The 27,207-nt window shown below is 46.4% G+C and overlaps 1 protein-coding gene across 2 annotated transcripts in view; it reads left to right on the top strand.

Annotated features, from left to right (window-relative positions):
* The first annotated feature begins 272 nt into the window (after positions 1-272).
* Positions 273-27,207, top strand: part of IL15 (interleukin 15) — a 128,074-nt gene continuing 101,139 nt past the window's right edge. The window contains exon 1 of one of the 2 annotated variants that reach the window (XM_044300664.1): positions 273-513. The gene's annotated coding sequence lies outside the window, so the exon portion shown is untranslated. The remainder of the gene's footprint in view (positions 514-27,207) is intronic. The other variant, XM_044300672.1, reaches the window with a different exon arrangement.

Here is a 27,207-nt window from a genome sequence, read left to right as displayed (position 1 = left end):
AACCGTTCATGTGCATGAGCCCTGGTGCTGCCCTAATCCTGATGGAAGTGTGAACACAGCCTGAGCTACACCTCCTATGTAATGGCCAGAGATCAGCTTTCGGTGGGGTGGGGGCTGTGAAGGACCCTCCGATGCCACAGCCTGTACAGTGTGTGAACTGCGACTTAAAGAAATGACTTTCTACCAAAACCTTTGTAATGAAGGGAGGAGATAACGCACTCCAAACTGTCCCATGCATGGAAGCATAGTATAAAAAGCCGCCTCTGGTGTGAAACATGGCCGAAGCGGGCAGCAGCTGGTGGCGGTGGCATGGGCTGAGTGCTGCACATATGGGCATGGCACAGTAATAGTGGTGTGTGCAGGGGGCGGGAAGACGGCAGGCGCTCTCGGCTCCCGGGGCTCCACACATGCAGCAGGAAGCTGACAGATAACGCCCGCTGCCGCCCGGACTTGTGTGCGGCTTCTGACAACCAGCGAGAGTTCCCGAGTCTTCAGCCCGGAGGACATGTAGCTGTAAGTCCCTGTTCTGACTGTGCGCTTCTGTGTGGGCGCTGTGCCCTGTACATGTCACTGGTGGTAGGTGAGGGGTAATCCGGGGACGCCCCCCTCCCCCCACCTTGTCATGGGTAGTGACCTGGGATGTCATGGGTGTATCTGTCCCCTATTTACTGTGGTGTATATGTCATGTATTGTCCCTGCTCCTATGCTATATACACATTGTTACTTACTGTCACCACTTCCTGGTCATAATGCAGATGGGATGATTAGTGGCTTCCAGGTGCAGGTGGCTGTATTTCTGAAACTGCGCAGGTTGTGAGCTGTTCATGTGCTGCTGCAGTGAAAGTGTGTGGTGACAAATGGCACCGTTTCATTAGATTTATTCTATGCACTTATATAGCGCTACTATATTCTGCAGCGCTTTACAGACATTATTGGCTCCCATTATAAGTTCCCTATCAGTATGTGTAGATTGCTTTCCGTCCTGGAATGCGGAGCAAGACGGTTCCGGCGTGACCCACAATGCAAGTCAATGGGGATGGATCCGTTTTCTTTGCCACAATAGAAAACGGAACCGTCCCTCATCGACTTTCAATGGAGTTCATGACGGATCCGTTTTGGCAATGTTAAAGATGATACAACCGGATCCGTTCATAACGGATACAGACAGTTGCATTATCAGTAAGGCTACTTTCACACTTGCGGCAGAGTGATCCGGCAAGCAGTTCCGTCGCCAGAACTGCCTGCCGGATCAGACAATCTGCATGCAAACGGACAGCATTTGTAGAGGGATCCGGATGCGGATCCGTCTCACAAATGCATTGCAAGAACAGATCCGTCTCTCAGTTTGTCATATGGTCAAACGGATCCATTTCTATATTTTTTTCCACATTTTTACCGGTCTGTGCATTTTTACAGATCAGGCATTCCAGTATTTCTAATGCCGGATCCGGCACTAATACATTTCAATGCTGGATCTGGCATTCCGCAACTGATCTGGAACTTTGGACGGAGAGAATACCACAGCATGCTGCAGTATTTTCTCCGTCCAAAACGCTGTTCAGTGACTGAACTGAAGACTTCCTGATGCATCCTGAACTGATTTCTCTCCATTCAGAATGCATGGGGATGAAACTGATCAGTTCTTTTGAGCCCCTATGATGGAACTTAGTGCCGGAAAGGAAAAATACTAGTGTAAAAGTACCTAACAGAAGCGTTTTTGCTGAACCCTGCCGGATCCAGTAAAAACGCTAGTGTGAAAGTAGCCTTAGGCTAGGGCTACACGACCACATGTGTCGCGCGACACATAGGGCATAACTACACTTCAATATTTGTTGAGCGACATTTTTATAATGATGGTCTATGGTGTCGCAACGCGGCAGTCGCAGAAAAATCCATCAGAGTCGCAGCATGTCACATGTCGCAGTGCGACACCATAGACTATCATTATAAAAATTATTGCGCAACATTGGTGCGACAAAATGTCGTCGTATAGCCCTAGCCTTAGTCCTTATAGTATAACAACAGAAACAGACGGTTACTATGTAGTATATGAAACTCAGCAAATGCATTGTGTAGTGAAAAGTGAATGCAGTTTTCCGTAATAGTAACTGTATCAATGCCTTATAGGGGTAGGGTAGTATATTTCTAGGACATGCCATCACTTTATCAGTGGTGGGAGTCTGACCTGTGGGACCCCACCTATCCTGAGAATGAAGGGGCTGCCGCCCGGTTTAGTGCTGCATATCTTAAGCCATATTCACACGTCAGTGTTATGGTCAGTGATTGTGAGCCAAAGCCAGGATTGGAGCCTCCACAGACATAAGGTATAAGGGCTCATGCACACGACAGTATTGCTTTTTCAGTGTTTTGCGGTCTGTTTTTTACGGATCCGTTGTTCAATTTTTCTTGTTTCTGTTTCCTTTCCGTTTTTTCGTTCCGTTTTTCTGTATGCCATATACAGTATACAGTAATTACATAGAAAAAATTGGGCTGGCATAACATTTTCAATAGATGGTTCAGCAAAAACGGAACGGATACGGAAGACATACGGATGCATTTCCGTATGTGTTCCGTTTTTTTTTTGCGGACCCATTGACTTGAATGGAGCCAAGTACCGTGATTTGCGGACAAGAATAGGACATGTTCTATCTTTTCACGGCACGGAAATACTGAAACGGAATGCACACGGAGACACTTCAGTATTTTTTGCTGAACCATTGAAATGAATGGTTCAGTATATGTTCCGCATACTAAACTAAAAAAAGTCCAGTATACTGAACGCAAAATACTGTTGTGTGCATGAGCCCTAAGGGCTTGTTCACATGACTGTGTGCTGCTCGTGCCCGTGGCGGCAGCAGCACGTGGTGCTTGTGACCTCCAGTTACCTTTGACACATAGACTAGTGTCAGGCAAGTCTAAGCATCCCTGCTGCGTACACCGTGTGCACCACCTACAGTACACCTACATCTGAAGCTTCCTTAGCACAAATACAACTAAGCTTCTTATAGTTTAATGTTATTCCTGATAGTCAGTGTCTGTCACATATACATCTATAATAGTCAGTGTCTGTCACACGTACATCTATAATAGTCGGTGTCTGTCACATGTACATCTATAATAGTCAGTGTCTGTCACATGTACATCTATAATAGTCGGTGTCTGTCACATATACATCTCTAATAGTCAGTGTCTGTCACATATACATCTATAATAGTCGGTGTCTGTCACATGTACATCTATAATAGTCAGTGTCTGTCACATGTACATCTATAATAGTCGGTGTCTGTCACATACACATCTATAATAGTCGGTGTCTGTCACACGTACATCTATAATAGTCGGTGTCTGTCACATGTACATCTATAACAGTCTGTGTCTGTCACATATACATCTCTAATAGTCAGTGTCTGTCACATATACATCTATAATAGTCAGTGTCTGTCACATGTACATCTATAATAGTCGGTGTCTGTCACATATACATCTATAATAGTCAGTGTCTGTCACATATACATCTATAATAGTCAGTGTCTGTCACATATACATCTATAATAGTCGGTGTCTGTCACATATACATCTATAATAGTCGGTGTCTGTCACATATACATCTATAATAGTCAGTGTCTGTCACATGTACATCTATAATAGTCGGTGTCTGTCACATGTACATCTATAATAGTCGGTGTCTGTCACATGTACATCTATAATAGTCGGTGTCTGTCACATATACATCTCTAATAGTCAGTGTCTGTCACATATACATCTATAATAGTCGGTGTCTGTCACATGTACATCTATAATAGTCAGTGTCTGTCACATGTACATCTATAATAGTCGGTGTCTGTCACATACACATCTATAATAGTCGGTGTCTGTCACACGTACATCTATAATAGTCGGTGTCTGTCACATGTACATCTATAACAGTCTGTGTCTGTCACATATACATCTCTAATAGTCAGTGTCTGTCACATATACATCTATAATAGTCAGTGTCTGTCACATGTACATCTATAATAGTCGGTGTCTGTCACATATACATCTCTAATAGTCAGTGTCTGTCACATATACATCTATAATAGTCGGTGTCTGTCACATGTACATCTATAATAGTCGGTGTCTGTCACACGTACATCTATAATAGTCGGTGTCTGTCACATGTACATCTATAACAGTCTGTGTCTGTCACATATACATCTCTAATAGTCAGTGTCTGTCACATATACATCTATAATAGTCAGTGTCTGTCACATGTACATCTATAATAGTCGGTGTCTGTCACATATACATCTCTAATAGTCAGTGTCTGTCACATATACATCTATAATAGTCGGTGTCTGTCACACGTACATCTATAATAGTCGGTGTCTGTCACATATACATCTATAATAGTCAGTGTCTGTCACATGTACATCTATAATAGTCGGTGTCTGTCACATATACATCTCTAATAGTCAGTGTCTGTCACATATACATCTATAATAGTCGGTGTCTGTCACATATACATCTATAATAGTCGGTGTCTGTCACATATACATCTATAATAGTCAGTGTCTGTCACACGTACATCTATAATAGTCGGTGTCTGTCACACGTACATCTATAATAGTCGGTGTCTGTCACATGTACATCTATAATAGTCGGTGTCTGTCACATATACATCTATAACAGTCGATGCCTGTCACATATACATCCATAGCAGTCAGTGCCTCCCCTGCAGGCTGCAGACAGTAACTTTAACTTTAAATCAGCGCTCATCTCTTTACTACCTTACATTCAGCTCCCTCCAGTAACAGGCAGTGCGAGCGGCAGCGCTCACTCACTGACGTCACGCGCCTGTGCCGCCTAGTGGGAGGAGCAGGCGCGTAACGTCAATGAGTGAGCGCCCCCCGCACTGCCTGCTGTTACCGGAGCTGAGTCAGTGTAAGATAGTAAAGAGATGAGCGCTGATTTTAAAGTTAACACACTGACACAACAAAAAATATATATGGCTTGGGACCGGCCGGGCCCCCCTGGGGTCCGGGCCCCTTACTGGGGTATCGGCTTTACCCCCCTGATGGCGGCCCTGGGTGCCTGTCACATATACATCCATAGCAGTCAGTGCCTGTCACATATACATCTATAATAGTCAGTGCCTGTCTCATATATATATCCATATGGGACTGTATGTTGGATGATGCTGAATGGAGAAGAGAGATGTTAACTAGATTAAAAATGGTTTCCCTGTATAAATAGCAACCTCTTAACATTATGTATGCCTACATATTATTTATTTGAATTATTGCAACTTTCATACTCCTCATCGGCTGAAAATAGTAAAATGAGAGGAGTATTATTACTCTTCCAGAAAAAGATGTAGTGCAAGCCCTATTCAGATGAATTAGTGCAGAAATTACTGAAACAAATCTACCGTATGTGAATAGACTCTTGTGATTTTCCTTCCAGTCCCTTCTGTCCTGTTTATATGTTAGACACAGAGGTGCATGATTCTTTAGGGTATGGAGGCAGCTGGGGCGGCCAGGATACTCCTGTTGTTGCTAAATCTCCTGGAGGCTGCTTCCTATTACATATAGATGACCAGAAAAAGTGAAAGGGGTTGGCTGGCCTTGGAGATTTATTATGTTCAGGGGAACAGCGGAGGGCCCCAGGGGTTGTCAGTTCCAAGGCCGCACAACCCCTTTAATACATTTAGAATTGTTTTGTCATAAGTTGAATTGGAAGTAAATGGAGAAAAACAAAGGCAAAAAAGGAAGCAAATAGGCAGATTTTTTCATGCAAATGTCATGTGAGAGGATCAGCAGTGAGGAAGCAGTACATGAAGTGCTCAAGAGGCTGCAGACTTCTTCTTCTTCTTCTTCAGCCAGGGGAGTAGATGGGGAGGAGAACAGCCCGGAATAGATGGCAGCAATGCAGGATGAGAACTGTCTGATCTTGTTGCTCTGAGGAGGAGCACATAAGGAGTAACAGTGTGACAAAAAATTCTACACATTAGGGACTCAAGCACACGACCTGTGTGTCGGCCAAGCCCGTGATATATGGGCCCTGGCCGTTTTTGCACCGCATCACAGATGTGGACACATTCAATGCGTCAATGCTTCCACAATCTGGGAGGTCCGGTGCTGAACGGAGGCACAGACCCTGTCGCCTTCTCGAGATATCACAGCATGTGGCGCATTGAAATAGTTTTTACTCATCTCTTCCTAGAATATTCTAAAATTTGTCTTGAGGGTCGTCTTGATGTATTCTTGCAAATGTGACACAATAATTGATGTAATTCATGGATAGTGATTTCCACATTGCATCTTCTCTGTGAATCCCATGGACTGATCATAGCTGAGAGTGACTTTTGTATTTCTAACCTTGAAGTAATTTCAGTCCTGGGATGATTTACCAGTTTCTAATCTTATCCACTTTAAGGCCGAATGCACACAGCCATGTGTATATGATCTATACGAGTGTATTACTGTACAGCAGCGGCGGCATGAAGCGCACGGCATCATAGCAACCAATGACGCCGTGCACTCCTGCTCTGAACAGGAATCCAGCCCGGCATACCACGGACCGCTCTCGGCCGCGGAACACGGCCGTGTGCATTCGGCCTAAGACGAACCTTCCATACCTGGCTGATTGAGTCCCAAATTAAATTTTTCTTCTTTTATAATGTAATCTTCTTTGATCATGACATTGAAATTGTAAAAAGGTTTCCAGTCCTATTGAAATAAAATTTTAAAGTGGGTCTCCATCTTGACATTTATGACATATTCACAGGATATACAAAGAATGGTCGGTTCACAAGAAGTCAAATATAACTTGTGGTCCTGGCTACGGTTGTAATCAGAGTGGATAAAACCAGGTTAGGACAAGTGACTTCAACTATCAACTGTCAATGGCTGAGGTGTGCTGGGAGCTATGGCCGTGTGAGAGCTAAGTAAGGGGCATGCCCTAATGGTGAGAGAAGTAGAGAGGGGAAGGGCGGGAGAGGTGAGTGTGCGGCGTCCACGAGAATGAGCGGGGCGGTGTAAAATAGGCCTCCTTCGCCCCTCCCACAAACGCAGGCTGAGCTTCAGCCTTATCTACTTGTGGTCCTGGCTACGGTTGTAATCAGAGTAGATAAAACCAGGTTAGGACAAGTTACCTGAACTATCAACTAGGGGTGGGCGATATGGCCTAAAATCTATATTGCGATATAATTTTAAGCATTTGCTAGTGAGCAGCATTTTAAGCATTTGTTAGTGAGCAGCATTATACTCACGTGCGCCGTGGCCGCCGGGCGCTTCTTCTTCTCATAGGTCTGTGCGGCGCATTGCTAATGCTATAAGCATTAGCAATGCTCCGCACAGACAGAAGAAGGAGCGACCGGCGGCCACGGCGCACGTGAGTATAATGCTGCTCACTAACATACCATGGCAGCCAGGACTTCAGTAGCGTCCTGGCTGCCATGGTAACCGATCGGAGCCCCAGCATTACACTGCTGGGACTCCGATCGGAACTGCCCACTGCCACCAATGCAGAGACTGAAGAACATTCCCGGCACCCGACCTCTGACAGGACGCTGTGATCCGCGCGATTAACCCCTCAACTGATAGGGGCCGGGATATGGCCGGCACATGAACGCTACGTTGGTATTCAGGCATTCATTGGTGGCGCAGCGGCCACAGTCCCTCCTCCTCCTACTCTGCTCTTATTAGTGGCCAGCGGCAGCCACTCACAGTGGGGAGGGAGGGACTCCCTTCTTCTCAACTGTTCCGGCTAAAGAGAACATGGTGCGCGCAGAGAGCGCGATCATTCACTAATGCTCCATGGTCATATCGCGGTCCGGCGATATGCACAAAATCCATATCGTGGCACAAATTTATATCGCCTATATCGTCCACCCCTACCATCAACTATGAATGGCTGAGGTGTGCCGGAAGCCATGGCCATGTGTGAGCTAAGTAAGGGGCAAAAATCAATTGGGTAGGAAACAACTTTATTGCTGGATTCACAGGGCTAAACTAGTAAAGGCTTTGGCAATTTCAACCTGCGGATTTGGAACATAGTGCGTGAAACAGGATGATTGCCATCTGCCCATTTTTTGGATAACATGCGCTGGTACCCCATGACTTGACGCTGCGAATGCTGCTCCTATGCGAAACAAATGTCCCGAAATGACCTTTGAATTAAAACCCAATCCGGAAGCCAAGATCCTGATGTGGCGAACGAACTGTGATGCTGTGAGATGCTTGGAATTGAAAGGAAGAAGAGGGCTGCCTAGCGTGGAGTTTTTTATTGCGTGGAATAACTGTTCGAGCACAGCAAATGGGCACCAATCATTGAAGGTCTGGAAATAGAGAATTTTTACTGGCGGTCCAACCTGAATGGTTTTGGTGGAGTGAAGGAGTAGGGTGCAATGTGTCTGATGCCAGGCTAACTGATCTATGGTGGGGCCTGCGCGTCCAGGAGAGCTGGTAAATTCCCCGGGCCGCAAAAACCCATAAAAACTGAGGTACATGGCTGCTTTGATCACTATGCTTTTGTATGGCCCGAAAGGATCATTGTCTAGGGAGGTGGAAAAGGCCCTGAACTTTGCCCTGGTTACTGGCTTTCTGCTGGACTCTGGCTTATTGCTGTTCTTTTGAATTCCTCTCAGGGTGGATTTTACTGGCTTGAAAAGAAAATATGGACTGACTGCCTGGATGATCTAACGTGAAAAAATGTTGCACCCCTGCCAAGTACAACTTTATGGTGTTAAAAGATAGCCGAAGTTCTGTGTGACAGAAAGCCAGGAATGCCAGTGATGTAAGTGGTTCTATCCAATTCCTCTTGTGGATGCCTGAGGGAAAATTGCCTAAAGGTTTCCCACCCTGTTTTATAATTCCTGGCTGTATTGAGGGACAAGGAACTATGGATTAGTGACTGTGCTGTTCTCAAGTGCTTGCTTAGTCCATTATCAGTGTCTCGAGGGTGGGTGGAGGGACCCCTGATGGATCTGCATCTGACATTGCCTGAAAGAAAACAGGGAAGTTGAAACGAGATAGGGCATCAGCAGCCGTGTTTGCTGAACCCTGTATGAATCTGCACGAGAAATGAAAATTCAACTGCAATGCAAGGCACACTAGTCTGCGGACAAAAGCCATAATTTGCGGAGAAGAGGAACGGCCTTTGTTGAGGATTTCTACCACTGCCTGATTATCTGTGACAAAGATGACTGGCTTGTTTCTCCAAAGCTCGCCCCAGACCTGTGCAGCTGCGACAATAGGATAGATTTCTAGATGTGGAGAGGATTTGATGGAACTCTGAACTGAAGAAATCTGAAGCGGCCAAGGACCTGCGAACCAGTGTGTTTTAAAAATGGCTGCAAAACCTTTTGAAGCTGCTGCGTCGGAAAAGACCGCGGGTGAATTGCGGTCCCAAGAAGGGACGAAGAGGGAGATGCCATTCCAGTTTGAAAGGAAATGGTGCCACATGTGTAAGTCAGCGGTTGCTGCGGTGTCGAGATGGATCAAGGCATCCTGATCCGAGGCAGCAGGTAAAAGTTGCAGCAATCTGGAAATGAAAGCTCGGTCCTGAAGCATGATCTTTGAGGCAAAGTTTAACATTCCCAGAAGTGACTGAAGTTCGACTTTGGCGAGGATCCTGGCCGTGACTGATTTCCTGATGGAATCTTGGATTTTTTTTAGCTTATCGTCAGGGAGTCTGGCTTCCATCTTACCAGTGTCCAAGATGATACCTAGGAAAGTTATGATTAAAGATGGGCCTTCAATTTTCGCCGGGGCAACCGGTACGTTCAATTTTGAAAATAAATCGAGGAGTACCTGGAGCTGATTAGGTGCTTGATCTGAGGCTTCGATCAGCAGGAAGTCATCCAGGTAGTGAATGACCCTGGAACACCCGCCATGATTGATCAGGACCCAGTGAAGGACTTGGGCGAATTGATCAAACAGCCAAGGGCTGCTTTTGGATCCGAATGTCAATCTATCAGAAAAATAATACAGGTCCCTCAATTTAACGCCATAAAACTTCCAAAATTGAGGTGAAACTGGAAGTAATTTGAAGGCATCTGCAATATCTGCCTTGGAAAGCCAAGCGACTGGTCCCAGCTGGAGAATCAACCGAATGGCTTCGTCCAAGGAAGAGTACTGCATGGAAAAGTCTTCCGAGGGAATTAAAGAATTTAAGCTGGGTGTGCTGGAAGCATGAGGAGCAGAGAGGTAAAGAATCAGCCTTTTTTTTATTGAATTTTTTTTTGTAACCAAACCAATGGGGTTGACCCTCCAGATGTCAAAGGGGGAGACAGTGAATGGGCTTAGGAGAAAACCTTTGCTAATTTCGGACTGGATGAGAGAGTCAACTGACTCCGGATCTGCCAAAGCAGAACGGAGATTGGAGCCTTCCCATGTGGTCAGCGGGGAGGAAACCAGCCCTGTGTGGAAACCCTGCGAAAATCCAGACACCAAAAATTGCACAAAGTTCGTGTTGTGATGATGCTGGAGAAGGGAAGCTAGTAACTCGGTATTAACCCCGGCTAGTCATGAATTTTTGGTTTATCTTTGCGGATAAGAAGACTGGGGATGAGCCCTGAAACAAATTGAGCAAACGTGCAAGGCCTTGCATTTTGAAAAATAGCAGTCTGACCAATTGAAATTATTGCAGACCTGACTCCTACCCAGAAAGACTATGGGCCTACCCCACTTGTCAACATTCTGCCCTGAATTTGAGGACCCGGAAGGAATGGCAGGGACCCTACCTTGAACCAGAGATCCTGAATTGGGACACCAGTCAGAGGAATGCGAGAAGGATTGGCTAGGTATCTTGCTCTTCCCTACGGTGTCGTTGGGCAGAGCATAAAATGTCCCGGAAAAAGCTGAAAGCCAGCACAAATTCTGGAATGGAGAGTTTTTGGTGTAAGCGGGCATCTTTGGACTTGAGAACCACTTACAAGTCTCCACATGCGATGGTATTATTTTCATTGGAGTCGTGAGTGGAAATGAGGATAGAAGCCAGGTTTACGTCTTTACCTGCCAAAATATCCTTCCGGATGTTGTCCGGAACGAAGTGTGACGGGGCAATGGTAAAGGAGCTGGGAGCCCTACCTGGGGTTGGAGCACAAACGGTGGAGGGGCCTGGAACAGGAGAGGTAGGTAGATCCGGCATTGATGGCCTGGTCTCCACAGCCAGCAGCCTAGTCTGGATGTCGGAAACTGAACTAGAAAGACTGTTGATGGTTGAGTGAATCTGGGCCAGCGATGTCTGGATTGTGGACAGGGACACTTGTTCTTCTGCAGCTAAGGTAGGCTCAACAGCTAGAAGCCTGTACAAATCTGCTTTGCGAGCAGAGGCAGGATAGCGAATGCCTCTCCTATTTAATTCAGTCATTAGCTTTGGAATGGTCCACTGCCTGAAGGAAAGATTAATTCCATGGGCCGAACCGGGGGATTCCGGAATGGAGCGAGTCTCTGCGATATCGGAAGCGTGGGACATCGTGGCTGTAAAATAAATGACGTGAAAATGAGATAGGAAGTGAGTAGGGTGGTATGATACCGTGGAACTAGAATGATCAGGGACCTAAGACTAATACCTGGAGGAAACCATTAAACGAAACCCGAACCGGACAGACCTCTTGGATGACCCTGGAAAACATGGGGTGAGGCTTGAGAGATGCTGAAGGCATGTGAGGCAAGTGAGCGTTCACCTGGAGTCAGAAAATGAAATGACCTGATGCGTGTCAGGCAGGACAATAAACACATGTACCAGCTGCGTGGCCAGTGGCAAACTGCACCTGATGCGTATCAGGCCAATAACGAACAGATGAAATAACTGAATAAGCATATACCTGATGCGTATCAGGGCAAAACGAACAGATAATAAAATAAAACTGAATGAGCATATACCTGATACGTATCAGGCAAAAAAATTACATATACCTGCTGCATGGTAGGCGAGTGACAAAAATGCGCCTGATGCGTATCAGGCAAAAATTCAAATGTATAGTGAAAGAAACCTGAACAAGCATGTACCTGATGTGTGTCAGGCGACCTGATGGACCTGATGCGTGTCAGGCCAGATGAATGACATGTACCTGCTGCTTGGCAGGCCAGTGAAGAATGCACCTGATGCGTGTCAGGCAAATCAACAAATAAAAGAAAAGAGAAAAAACCTGCTGTAAACAAGCATGTACCTGATGCGTGTCAGGCCGCCGAATGAACCCGATGCGTGTCAGACAACATAAAATAATATGAATCTGCTACGTGGCAGACAAGTGACCGGATGGACCGGATGCGTGTCAGGCAAAGACATGGACCTGATGTGTGTCAGGAAATGAAATAACTTGTACATGGAACGTGCCTGGTCAAGTGACCACGTGAATCTGATGCGTGTCAGAACAAAAAAACATGTACCGATGCGTATCAGGAAATAGAAACAAAACATGTACCTGATGCGTGTCAGGCAAACTCAGAATAGAGGTAATGCGTATGGCAAAAGCTGAGTCCGCTCTCATGGTGTAAGCGGTATGGATTAAATGGAACTGCGAGGTGATGGCGAGTGGGTGTGAATTGTGCGGACCCGCTAGTTTGTGAACAACTCAGCTCAACTATACAGGAACTATGTTGAAATGGCTTCCCTGTAGCAATGAGTAATGAGTATGCAGCAAGCTCTTAATCTGTAGAAGTTTTTTTTTTTTTTTTTTTACTCTTCTTTGCATCTCCCCAGGGATTTATGAAAGCGAAAAAAATAGCGCTGGAGGGGTTAAAAAAAATTAATACATTTTTTAACTCGCCTAAAAGTCCACTTGCTCGCGTAGCCGGCATCTCCTTCTGTGTTCATCTTAGCTTTGTGTAGCAACAGGACCTGTGGTGACGTCCCTCCAGTCATCACATGATCCATCACCATGGTAAAAGATCATGTGATGACTGTGACATCGCCAAAGGTCCTTGTTGCTACACAGAGCTAAGATCAAGACAGAAGGAGATGCCGGCTGCGCGAGCAAGTGGATTAAGGTGAGTTAAATTATTATTATTTTTTTAACCCCTCCAGCGCTATTGTACTATGCATTCTGAATACAGAATGCAATTATTTTCCCTTATAACTATGTTATAAGGGAAAATAATAATGATCGGGTCTCCATACCGATCGTCTCCTAGCAACCGTGCGTGAAAATCGCACCGCATCCGCACCTGCTTGCAGATGCTTGCGATTTTCACGCAACCCCATTCACTTCTATGGGGCCTGCGTTGCGTGAAAAACGCACAAAGAGCAGCATGCTGCGATTTTTTTGGAGAACTTATACTACACGTGTGACATTTAGCACACACGCCCAACTTCATCAATACTGTGGAATGCCGGGTCATGCCCTTGGTTCCCCTGACCCGGTCTGCTTAGTCTCATGCAGCATGCAGTAGCTTTTTCATCACAACTCATAATCCTATCATGGGTAAAAAGACATCGCTAATGTCAGCCAGCTTAATACCCATTTTTCAGGTGACAGAAACTCTTTAACGTTCTCTACATAATAAATTCCACTTGCTGAAGTGAGACAATCCCTTTAAAATAACCTCATCCCCATGCAGCAGAGAGTTTCCAGACTTGAATCTGCACAAAAAAAAAAATGAACATTTTATTTATTTTCTGAAAAATACATCTTAAGAGCAAAGCATAATTCGCAATGCATTTGAGTACAAAAGAAGAATCATCATGGTTACATGTTTTTGAAACATTCTTGTACAAATGAAGAGTAACATATTTTGCTCCATACAACAGAAATCTCCTTCCAAAATTTAATAACCTTGCCCCCCCCAATCTGGATGAGTACCCATCCCAGATAATACTACTAAGGTTATGAAGACTGCCAAAGACTGTCTCTTATGATGAATAGCTTACTTTCAAGTTGCCCAACTTCCCTTTCAAGTCAGTAAGCAGATACCATTCTGTGTATTGGAAGTTTTTCATAATTTTCTGAATTTCAGCTTCCGGTAGCTGCTTACTGATATATACCTTCCACTTGTCAAAAAAATGTGACGTTTTACACGACTTTAGTTTTTCTGTTTCTAATTGATCCATCAATAGGAATCATCTCATTTGTAATTGAACTTCTGTGATTGAGGGAGCTTTCGGTTGTAACCATGAGTTTAATAAACATCTGAGTGCCACCATCTACCAGCCTAGGTATTACCAATTTATCTGGAAAGTCGTGAAACAGAACTACCAGAGGTTCTAATGGTAGGTCTAACTGCCATATTTTCTTTATCCAGGCAAGAATTTATTTCCAGAATATACCTACTTGTGGCCATTCCCAGATACAATGATACAATCCCGCTTTGGATAAATGACATTTAGGGCATTCCGTTATCCTATCAGGTAGGTTATTCTTGAACGGGATTTTAAAGGCATAAATTGTCCCATGCAGCAATTTAAAATGAGATTCCCTCCATTTTTCACATGGGACTGCCCTTCTCACTCTCTCCCATCCCTCCATAATCTTACCAATCCACTCACTAGAGCCCAAAAGTGGTTTCCATCCCTGGAATCTTTTAGTGGACAAGTTATTATGCTTTTCTCTCAAGCTTTTGTAAATGTCAGAAAAAGTGATAATTTATTTTCTCTTCGCTTCAGCAAAATATCAAAGGGATTGGAAATATATTCATTCTGCAAGTCTCTCAATCTAGACTCTAGAAACTGTTCCCTAGGAAGCCCACATTTATTTTGTAATTCCCCTAGCGATGGCTATCTAGGTTCTGCCTCATGAATAATATGCGACATTTTGTGTATACCTAGCAACTTTCAAGAATGGAACAACTTGTTTGTTTTACCTAGATTGAAATCTGGGTGATTCCATAAAGGCATGTGTTTAGATGCTAAAAATGAGAGACTTTACATTTTCCGAATCTCCTTCCAGGTGACCAAAGTATCCCTGATCACTAATGAATTTTTTATAGTCGGATGTAAAGAACCCAACATGGAATGAAGTAGAGATCCAAGATCCCATCCTCCCGCCAACTCCCTTTCTAGACTGCAATTACAGTAATGTGATGTCCAATTTAGCCAATCTCTACAATGCCTGAAAAGACATGCCAAGTTGTAACTCCTCACATCCGGCAATCTTAACCCTCCTTTATTTATAGGGGCCCATAATGATCTCAATGCCATACGTGTTTTTTTTCCTGGGCCAAATAAAATTAGTAAAAGCCCTATTAAGACACACCACATCTGCATGTCGAAGTAAAATTGGCATAGTCTGCATAGGATATAATAGTTTTGGGAAACTAATCATCTTGATTAAGTGACATTTACCCATCACTGACAGGGGCAAATTTTGCCATCTCTTTAGTTCTTGTTTTATTTGTGCAAATAATGGCGGGTAATTTAGAGTGTATAGAGAATGAGGCGTACACCCTATTTTGATCCCTAGGTGACTAAAGATACCGGGCAATCTCTCAGGACTAGAGTTGAGCGAACACCTGGATGTTCGGGTTCGAGAAGTTCGGCCGAACATCCCGGAAATGTTCGGGTTCGGCATCCGAACCCGATCCGAACTTCGTCCCGAACCCGAACCCGAACCCCATTGAAGTCAATGGGGACCCGAACTTTTCGGCACTAAAAAGGCTGTAAAACAGCCCAGGAAAGAGCTAGAGGGCTGCAAAAGGCAGCAACATGTAGGTAAATCCCCTGCAAACAAATGTGGATAGGGAAATGAATTAAATTAAAAATTAAATAAATAAAAATTAACCAAAATCAATTGGAGAGAGGTTCCATAGCAGAGAATCTGGCTTCCCGTCACCCACCACTGGAACAGTCCATTCTCAGATATTTAGGCCCCGGCACCCAGGCAGAGGAGAGAGGTCCCGTAACAGAGAATCTGTCTTCATGTCAGCAGAGAATTAGTCTGCATGTCATAGCAGAGAATGAGGCTTCACGTCAGCCACCACTGCAACAGTCCATTGGCATATATTTAGGCCCAGCACCCAGGCAGAGGAGGGAGGTCCCGTAACAGAGAATCTGTCTTCATGTCAGCAGAGAATTAGTCTGCATGTCATAGCAGAGAATGAGGCTTCACGTCAGCCACCACTGCAACAGTCCATTGGCATATATTTAGGCCCAGCACACACACAGGCAGAGGAGAGAGGTCCCGTAACAGAGAATCTGGCTTCATGTCAGCAGAGAATCAGTCTGCATGTCATAGCAGAGAATGAGGCTTCACGTCAGCCACCACTGCAACAGTCCATTGGCATATATTTAGGCCCAGCACACACACAGGCAGAGGAGAGAGGTCCCGTAACAGAGGATCTGGCTTCATGTCAGCAGAGAATCAGTCTGCATGTCATAGCAGAGAATCAGGCTTCACGTCAGCCACCACTGCAACAGTCCATTGTCATAAATTTAGGCCCAGCACCCAGGCAGAGGAGAGAGGTCCCGTAACAGACAATCTGGCTTCATGTCAGCAGAGAATTAGTCTGCATGTCATAGCAGAGAATGAGGCTTCACGTCAGCCACCACTGCAACAGTCCATTGGCATATATTTAGGCCTAGCACACAGGCAGAGGAGAGAGGTCCCGTAACAGACAATCTGGCTTCATGTCAGCAGAGAATCAGTCTGCATGTCATAGCAGAGAATGAGGCTTCACGTCACCCACCACTGCAACAGTCCATTGGCATATATTTAGGCCTAGCACACAGGCAGAGCAGAGAGGTCCCGTAACAGACAATCTGGCTTCATGACAGCAGAGAATCAGTCTGCATGTCATAGCAGAGAATGAGGCTTCACGTCACCCACCACTGCAACAGTCCATTGGCATATATTTAGGCCTAGCACACAGGCAGAGCAGAGAGGTCCCGTAACAGACAATCTGGCTTCATGACAGCAGAGAATCAGTCTGCATGTCATAGCAGAGAATGAGGCTTCACGTCACCCACCACTGCAACAGTCCATTGGCATATATTTAGGCCTAGCACACAGGCAGAGCAGAGAGGTCCCGTAACAGACGATCTGGCTTCATGTCAGCAGAGAATCAGTCTGCATGTCATAGCAGAGAATGAGGCTTCACGTCAGCCACCACTGCAACAGTCCATTGGCATATATTTAGGCCCAGCACCCAGGCAGAGGAGGGAGGTCCCGTAACAGAGAATCTGTCTTCATGTCAGCAGAGAATTAGTCTGCATGTCATAGCAGAGAATGAGGCTTCACGTCACCCACCACTGCAACAGTCCATTGGCATATATTTAGGCCTAGCACACAGGCAGAGCAGAGAGGTCCCGTAACAGACAATCTGGCTTCATGACAGCAGAGAATCAGTCTGCATGTCATAGCAGAGAATGAGGCTTCACGTCACCCACCACTGCAACAGTCCATTGGCATATATTTAGGCCTAGCACACAGGCAGAGCAGAGAGGTCCCGTAACAGACGATCTGGCTTCATGTCAGCAGAGAATCAGTCTGCATGTCATAGCAGAGAATGAGGCTTCACGTCAGCCACCACTGCAACAGTCCATTGGCATATATTTAGGCCCAGCACCCAGGCAGAGGAGGGAGGTCCCGTAACAGAGAATCTGTCTTCATGTCAGCAGAGAATTAGTCTGCATGTCATAGCAGAGAATGAGGCTTCACGTCAGCCACCACTGCAACAGTCCATTGGCATATATTTAGGCCCAGCACACACACAGGCAGAGGAGAGAGGTCCCGTAACAGAGAATCTGTCTTCATGTCAGCAGAGAATTAGTCTGCATGTCATAGCAGAGAATCAGGCTTCACGTCACCCACCACTGCAACAGTCCATTGGCATATATTTAGGCCCAGCACCCAGGCAGAGGAGGGAGGTCCCGTAACAGAGAATCTGTCTTCATGTCAGCAGAGAATTAGTCTGCATGTCATAGCAGAGAATGAGGCTTCACGTCAGCCACCACTGCAACAGTCCATTGGCATATATTTAGGCCCAGCACACACACAGGCAGAGGAGAGAGGTCCCGTAACAGAGAATCTGTCTTCATGTCAGCAGAGAATTAGTCTGCATGTCATAGCAGAGAATGAGGCTTCACGTCAGCCACCACTGCAACAGTCCATTGGCATATATTTAGGCCCAGCACACACACAGGCAGAGGAGAGAGGTCCCGTAACAGACAATCTGGCTTCATGTCAGCAGAGAATTAGTCTGCATGTCATAGCAGAGAATGAGGCTTCACGTCACCCACCACTGCAACAGTCCATTGGCATATATTTAGGCCCAGCACCCAGGCAGAGGAGGGAGGTCCCGTAACAGAGAATCTGTCTTCATGTCAGCAGAGAATTAGTCTGCATGTCATAGCAGAGAATGAGGCTTCACGTCAGCCACCACTGCAACAGTCCATTGGCATATATTTAGGCCCAGCACACACACAGGCAGAGGAGAGAGGTCCCGTAACAGAGGATCTGGCTTCATGTCAGCAGAGAATCAGTCTGCATGTCATAGCAGAGAATCAGGCTTCACGTCAGCCACCACTGCAACAGTCCATTGGCATATATTTAGGCCTAGCACACAGGCAGAGGAGAGAGGTCCCGTAACAGACAATCTGGCTTCATGTCAGCAGAGAATCAGTCTGCATGTCATAGCAGAGAATGAGGCTTCACGTCAGCCACCACTGCAACAGTCCATTGTCATAAATTTAGGCCCAGCACCCAGGCAGAGGAGGGAGGTCCCGTAACAGACAATCTGGCTTCATGTCAGCAGAGAATTAGTCTGCATGTCATAGCAGAGAATCAGGCTTCATGTCAGCCACCACTGCAACAGTCCATTGGCATATATTTAGGCCTAGCACACAGGCAGAGGAGAGGTTCATTCAACTTTGGGTAGCATCGCAATATAATGGTAAAATGAAAATAAAAATAGGATTGAATGAGGAAGTGCCCTGGAGTCCAATAATATATGGTTATGGGGAGGTAGTTAATGTCTAATCTGGACAAGGGACGGACAGGTCCTGTGGGATCCATGCCTGGTTCATTTTTATGAACGTCAGCTTGTCCACATTGGCTGTAGACAGGCGGCTGCGTTTGTCTGTAATGACGCCCCCTGCCGTGCTGAATACACGTTCAGACAAAACGCTGGCTGCCGGGCAGGCCAGCACCTCCAAGGCATAAAAGGCTAGCTCTGGCCACGTGGACAATTTAGAGACCCAGAAGTTGAATGGGGCCGAACCATCAGTCAGTACGTGGAGGGGTGTGCACACGTACTGTTCCACCATGTTAGTGAAATGTTGCCTCCTGCTAACACGTTGCGTATCAGGTGGTGGTGCAGTTAGCTGTGGCGTGTTGACAAAAGTTTTCCACATCTCTGCCATGCTAACCCTGCCCTCAGAGGAGCTGGCCGTGACACAGCTGCCTTGGCGACCTCTTGCTCCTCCTCTGCCTTGGCCTTGGGCTTCCACTTGTTCCCCTGTGACATTTGGGAATGCTCTCAGTAGCGCGTCTACCAACGTGCGCTTGTACTCGCGCATCTTCCTATCACGCTCCAGTGCAGGAAGTAAGGTGGGCACATTGTCTTTGTAGCGTGGATCCAGCAGGGTGGCAACCCAGTAGTCCGCACAGGTTAAAATGTGGGCAACTCTGCTGTCGTTGCGCAGGCACTGCAGCATGTAGTCGCTCATGTGTGCCAGGCTGCCCAGGGATAAGGACAAGCTGTCCTCTGTGGGAGGCGTATCGTCATCGTCCTGCCTTTCCCCCCAGCCACGCACCAGTGATGGGCCCGAGCTGCGTTGGGTGCCACCCCGCTGTGACCATGCTTCATCCTCATCCTCCTCCACCTCCTCCTCATCCTCGTCCTCCTCGTCCTCCAGTAGTGGGCCCTGGCTGGCCACATTTGTACCTGGCCTCTGCTGTTGCCAAAAACCTCCCTCTGAGTCACTTCGAAGAGACTGGCCTGAAAGTGCTAAAAATGACCCCTCTTCCTCCTCCTCCTCCTCCTCCTGGGCCACCTCCTCTTCCATCATCGCCCTAAGTGTTTTCTCAAGGAGACATAGAAGTGGTATTGTAACGCTGATAACGGTGTCATCGCCACTGGCCATGTTGGTGGAGTACTCGAAACAGCGCAACAGGGCACACAGGTCTCGCATGGAGGCCCAGTCATTGGTGGTGAAGTGGTGCTGTTCTGTAGTGCGACTGACCCGTGCGTGCTGCAGCTGAAACTCCACTATGGCCTGCTGCTGCTCGCACAGTCTGTCCAGCATGTGCAAGGTGGAGTTCCACCTGGTGGGCACGTCGCATATGAGGCGGTGAGCGGGAAGGCCGAAGTTACGCTGTAGCGCAGACAGGCGAGCAGCAGCAGGATGTGAACGCCGGAAGCGCGAACAGACGGCCCGCACTTTATGCAGCAGCTCTGACATGTCGGGGTAGTTGTGAATGAACTTCTGCACCACCAAATTCAGCACATGCGCCAAGCAAGGGATGTGCGTCAAATTGGCTAGTCCCAGAGCTGCAACGAGATTTCGCCCATTATCACACACCACCAGGCCGGGCTTGAGGCTCACCGGCAGCAACCACTCGTCGGTCTGTTGTTCTATACCCCGCCACAACTCCTGTGCGGTGTGGGGCCTGTCCCCCAAACATATGAGTTTCAGAATGGCCTGCTGACGTTTACCCCGGGCTGTGCTGAAGTTGGTGGTGAAGGTGTGTGGCTGACTGGATGAGCAGGTGGAAGAAGAGGAGGAGGAAGCCGAGAAGGAGGAGGTGGCAACAGGAGGCAAAGAATGTTGCCCTGCGATCCTTGGCGGCGGAAGGATGTGCGCCAAACAGCTCTCCGCCTGGGGCCCAGCTGCCACTACATTTACCCAGTGTGCAGTTAGGGAGATATAGCGTCCCTGGCCGTGCTTACTGGTCCACGTATCTGTGGTTAGGTGGACCTTGCCACAGATGGCGTTGCGCAGTGCACACTTGATTTTATCGGATACTTGGTTGTGCAGGGAAGGCACGGCTCTCTTGGAGAAGTAGTGCCGGCTGGGAACAACATACTGTGGGACAGCAAGCGACATGAGCTGTTTGAAGCTGTCTGTGTCCACCAGCCTAAATGACAGCATTTCATAGGCCAGTAGTTTAGAAATGCTGGCATTCAGGGCCAGGGATCGAGGGTGGCTAGGTGGGAATTTACGCTTTCTATCAAATGTTTGTGAGATGGAGAGCTGAACGCTGGCGTGTGACATGGTTGAGACGCTTGGTGACGGAGGTGGTGGTGGTGGTGTTGGTGGTACATCCCCTGTTTGCTGGGCGGCAGGTGCCAACGTTCCTCCAGAGGCGGAGGAAGAGGCCGAGGCGGCAGCAGCAGAATAGGCCGAGGCGGCAGCAGCAGAAGAGGTAGCAGGGGGAGCCTGAGTGACTTCCTTGGTTTTAAGGTGTTTACTCCACTGCAGTTCATGCTTTGCATGCAGGTGCCTGGTCATGCAGGTTGTGCTCAGGTTCAGAACGTTAATGCCTCGCTTCAGGCTCTGATGGCACAGCGTGCAAACCACTCGGGTCTTGTCGTCAGCACATTGTTTGAAGAAGTGCCATGCCAGGGAACTCCTTGAAGCTGCCTTTGGGGTGCTCGGTCCCAGATGGCGGCGGTCAGTAGCAGGCGGAGTCTCTTGGCGGCGGGTGTTCTGCTTTTGCCCACTGCTCCCTCTTTTGCTACGCTGTTGGCTCGGTCTCACCACTGCCTCTTCCTCCGAACTGTGAAAGTCAGTGGCACGACCTTCATTCCATGTGGGGTCTAGGACCTCATCGTCCCCTGCATCGTCTTCCACCCAGTCTTGATCCCTGACCTCCTGTTCAGTCTGCACACTGCAGAAAGACGCAGCAGTTGGCACCTGTGTTTCGTCATCATCAGAGACATGCTGAGGTGGTATTCCCATGTCCTCATCATCAGGAAACATAAGTGGTTGTGCGTCAGTGCATTCTATGTCTTTCACCGCTGGGGAAGGGCTAGGTGGATGCCCTTGGGAAACCCTGCCAGCGGAGTCTTCAAACAGCATAAGAGACTGCTGCATAACTTGAGGCTGAGACAGTTTCCCTGGTATGCATGGGGGTGATGTGACAGACTGATGGGGTTGGTTTTCAGGCGCCATCTGTGCGCTTTCTGCAGAAGACTGGGTGGGAGATAATGTGAACGTGCTGGATCCACTGTCGGCCACCCAATTGACTAATGCCTGTACCTGCTCAGGCCTTACCATCCTTAGAACGGCATTGGGCCCCACCATATATCGCTGTAAATTCTGGCGGCTACTGGGACCTGAGGTAGTTGGTACACTAGGACGTGTGGATGTGGCAGAACGGCCACGTCCTCTCCCAGCACCAGAGGGTCCACTAACACCACCACGACCATGTCCACGTCCGCGTCCCTTACTAGATGTTTTTCTCATTGTTATGGTTCACCACAACAACAAATATATTATTTGGCCCAATGTATTGTATTCAAATTCAGCGGGATATAAATTTGAGGCCTAGTATTTAGGCGCTGGGTGACCGGTATGGATTTAGTGACAGAATTAGACTTGGAAATGCACAGAAGCGTGTGTGTGAAGTTATTCTGAATGACCCTATGTGCACCTTCAATATGATCTACCCTTTTAGGGATAGATTTCAAATAGCTCTGATATAGCAGAAACGACTAAATTATGAAATTGCTAAATTGGGAATTGTATTTCAACCCAGAACAAAAAATGTGCTTTGACGGACACTAAATAACTTTCCCAGCCACAACAGGACAGCGGTAACGAGAGATTTAGCGGGATATAAATTTGAGGCCTAGTATTTAGGCGCTGGGTGACAGGTATGGGTTTAGTGACAGAATTAGATTTGGAAATGCACAGTAGCGGGTGTGTGAAGTTATTCTGAATGACCCTATGTGCACCTTGAATATTATATACCCTTTTAGGGATAGATTTCAAATAGCTCTGATATAGCAGAAACCACTAAATTATGAAATTGCTAAATTGGGAATTGTATTTCAACCCAGAACAAGAAATGTGCTTGAACGGACACTAAATAACTCGCCCAGCTACAGCACTAAGGACAGATTTAGCGGGATATAAATTTGAGACCTAGTATTTAGGCGCTGGGTGACAGGTATGGGTTTAGTGCCAGAATTAGACTTGGAAATACACAGTAGCGGGTGTGTGTGAAGTTATTCTGAATGACCCAATGTGCACCTTGAATATTATATACCCTTTTAGGGATAGATTTCAAATAGCTCTGATATAGCAGAAACCACTAAATTATGAAATTGCTAAATTGGGAATTGTATTTCAACCCAGAACAAGAAATGTGCTTGAACGGACACTAAATAACTCGCCCAGCTACAGCACTAAGGACAGATTTAGCGGGATATAAATTTGAGGCCTAGTATTTAGGCGCTGGGTGACAGGTATGGGTTTAGTGCCAGAATTAGACTTGGAAATACACAGTAGCGGGTGTGTGTGAAGTTATTCTGAATGACCCAATGTGCACCTTGAATATTATATACCCTTTTAGGGATAGATTTCAAATAGCTCTGATATAGCAGAAACCACTAAATTATGAAATTGCTAAATTGGGAATTGTATTTCAACCCAGAACAAGAAATGTGCTTGAACGGACACTAAATAACTCGCCCAGCTACAGCACTAAGGACAGATTTAGCGGGATATAAATTTGAGGCCTAGTATTTAGGCGCTGGGTGACAGGTATGGGTTTAGTGCCAGAATTAGACTTGGAAATACACAGTAGCGGGTGTGTGTGAAGTTATTCTGAATGACCCAATGTGCACCTTGAATATTATATACCCTTTTAGGGATAGATTTCAAATAGCTCTGATATAGCAGAAACCACTAAATTATGAAATTGCTAAATTGGGAATTGTATTTCAACCCAGAACAAGAAATGTGCTTGAACGGACACTAAATAACTCGCCCAGCTACAGCACTAAGGACAGATTTAGCGGGATATAAATTTGAGGCCTAGTATTTAGGCGCTGGGTGACAGGTATGGGTTTAGTGCCAGAATTAGACTTGGAAATACACAGTAGCGGGTGTGTGTGAAGTTATTCTGAATGACCCAATGTGCACCTTGAATATTATATACCCTTTTAGGGATAGATTTCAAATAGCTCTGATATAGCAGAAACCACTAAATTATGAAATTGCTAAATTGGGAATTGTATTTCAACCCAGAACAAGAAATGTGCTTGAACGGACACTAAATAACTCGCCCAGCTACAGCACTAAGGACAGATTTAGCGGGATATAAATTTGAGGCCTAGTATTTAGGCGCTGGGTGACAGGTATGGGTTTAGTGCCAGAATTAGACTTGGAAATACACAGTAGCGGGTGTGTGTGAAGTTATTCTGAATGACCCAATGTGCACCTTGAATATTATATACCCTTTTAGGGATAGATTTCAAATAGCTCTGATATAGCAGAAACCACTAAATTATGAAATTGCTAAATTGGGAATTGTATTTCAACCCAGAACAAGAAATGTGCTTGAACGGACACTAAATAACTCGCCCAGCTACAGCACTAAGGACAGATTTAGCGGGATATAAATTTGAGGCCTAGTATTTAGGCGCTGGGTGACAGGTATGGGTTTAGTGCCAGAATTAGACTTGGAAATACACAGTAGCGGGTGTGTGTGAAGTTATTCTGAATGACCCAATGTGCACCTTGAATATTATATACCCTTTTAGGGATAGATTTCAAATAGCTCTGATATAGCAGAAACCACTAAATTATGAAATTGCTAAATTGGGAATTGTATTTCAACCCAGAACAAGAAATGTGCTTGAACGGACACTAAATAACTCGCCCAGCTACAGCACTAGGGACAGATTTAGCTGGATATAAATTTGAGGCCTAGTATTTAGGCGCTGGGTGACCGGTATGGATTTAGTGACAGAATTAGACTGGGATATGGCCAAAAAATAAACAGACTATTGCTGGTTAAATGCACTTGGTGTGACAGCTTCACCCTGATGTAGGCTTTAGCCAAAAAACAACCACACCATTGAGGGTTAAATGCACTTGGTGACAGGCGCAGCTTGCCCCTGATTTAGTATATGGCCAAAAAATGAACAGACTATTGCTGGTTAAATGCACTTGGTGTGACAGCTTCACCCTGATGTAGGCTTTAGCCAAAAAACAACCACACCATTGAGGGTTAAATGCACTTGGTGACAGGCGCAGCTTGCCCCTGATTTTGTATATGGCCAAAAAATGAACAGACTATTGCTGGTTAAATGCACTTGGTGTGACAGCTTCACCCTGATGTAGGCTTTAGCCAAAAAACAACCACACCATTGAGGGTTAAATGCACTTGGTCGCAGCTTGTGCTGGCGCACCACAAGACACAAAATGGCCGCCGATCACCCCAGAAAAATGTGACTGACAAACGGTCTGTGCAGCCTAAAAACAGTGAGCAATTGAGGATCAGCAGCTCAATGATCCACAGCTGCAGATCGATCAGTTAATCAAGTCCTTTGGAGGAGTTAATCTGCCTAATCTCGCCCTACTGTCGCAGCCGCAACCTCTCCCTACGCTAATCAGAGCAGAGTGACGGGCGGCGCTATGTGACTCCAGCTTAAATAGAGGCTGGGTCACATGGTGCTCTGGCCAATCACAGCCATGCCAATAGTAGGCATGGCTGTGATGGCCTCTTGGGGCAAGTAGTATGACGCTTGTTGATTGGCTGCTTTGCAGCCTTTCAAAAAGCGCCAAGAAAGCGTCACAAAAGCGCGAAGAAAGCGACGAACACCGAACCCGAACCCGGACTTTTACGAAAATGTCCGGGTTCGGGTCCGTGTCACGGACACCCCAAAATTCGGTACGAACCCGAACTATACAGTTCGAGTTCGCTCATCCCTACTCAGGACGAAATATCTCCTATGGTTTCCTACCCCTATAGTCAGTAGCTCGCATTTACCTTGATTTACCTTAAAGCCGAAAAGCCGAATTCCCTCACGACATTAAAGATCTGTTAATATCTCTTTGTGGGTTTGACAAGAACATAATGATGTCATCTGCGAACAGTGACAGTTTGATCTCTTGCTTACCTATTTTGATACCTTGGAATATTTCTGTTGACTCCAATAGTCTAGCTAACGCTTCGATCGCTATGTTGAATAGCAGAGGAGACAAGGGTGCCCTTGTCTTGTCCCTTTTAAAAGTGAAAAAGAGGTGGACAAAAACCCTGTTAGTGCAATTTGCGCTTTAGGGGATTTATACAAAGCATTGATATATGTTCTAAAAGTACCTGTAATCCGCATTCTATCCATTACAGTCCCCAACCAGTTCCAACTTATATTATCGAATGCTTTTTCAGCATCAATTGTTAGAAGGCTGGTAATGTTAGAGTATTTGCTTTCACAGTGTGGATTTTAAATCTGCAGCATGTCAATTTATATTGTGTATATCCTGTGGATTTTACCCCTTGCAGTGCAGGGGGGTAACCTGTGGAAAATCTGCAGTGTTTCCACACCAAAATCCACAGCAAGACAAGCACGATTTCAGCAGATTATATCACTGCGGATTAGGGCTGAAACGATTACTCGAATTAATCGATTAACTCGACACAAAAAAATCCTCGCTGCAAATTTTTTGATTTGCATTGATGATTAGTTTGTGCCATGTGACCATGGAGTGTGAGTGAAGAGCTTGCTATTACTCATGCTCCGCGGTCACCCGGCCTGCCCGCACAGTGCTGCACTGGATCCTGGCGTACACACATCGTCAGGACACAGTGCACGTAAGCACACACTATGAACTGATGCTGTGTGACGTCAGGTCCTAGTGCAGCGTGTGAAGAAGAGGATTGAAGATCTCTGAAGTGTCGGCAGTGCCCCTACAGGAAAGGTAAGTATTTTAGTTCACTGGGGCTGCGGCTGGGCACTGATGGCTGGGAGGGCGTGGGGGAACTGATGGCATTGCGGGCAGCTGGTGGCACTGGGGGAGCTCATGGCACTGACGGTGAGCTGGTGGCATTGGGGAAGGAGCTGGTAGCATTGGGGGAGGAGCTGGTGGAATTGGAGGGGGAGCTGATGGCACTGGTAGGGGTAGCAACTGATGACATGGGAAAGCTGGTGGCACCATGGGGAGCTGGTGGCATTGGAGGGGGAACTGATGGCACTGGGGGGAGCCAGTAGCACTAGGGGAGGAACTAATGGCACTGGAGGGGGAACTGATGGCGCAAGGGAGGGGGGAGACTGATGGCAGGGGAGCTGAGTTTTTATAGAAAACGTTCTTTTAATTAGCTTTTTCTTATTAGAG

This window comes from Bufo gargarizans, chromosome 1 (genome assembly GCF_014858855.1).
Source record: "Bufo gargarizans isolate SCDJY-AF-19 chromosome 1, ASM1485885v1, whole genome shotgun sequence".
Lineage (NCBI taxonomy): Eukaryota > Metazoa > Chordata > Amphibia > Anura > Bufonidae > Bufo > Bufo gargarizans.
This window is presented reverse-complemented; position numbering and strand designations above follow the sequence as displayed.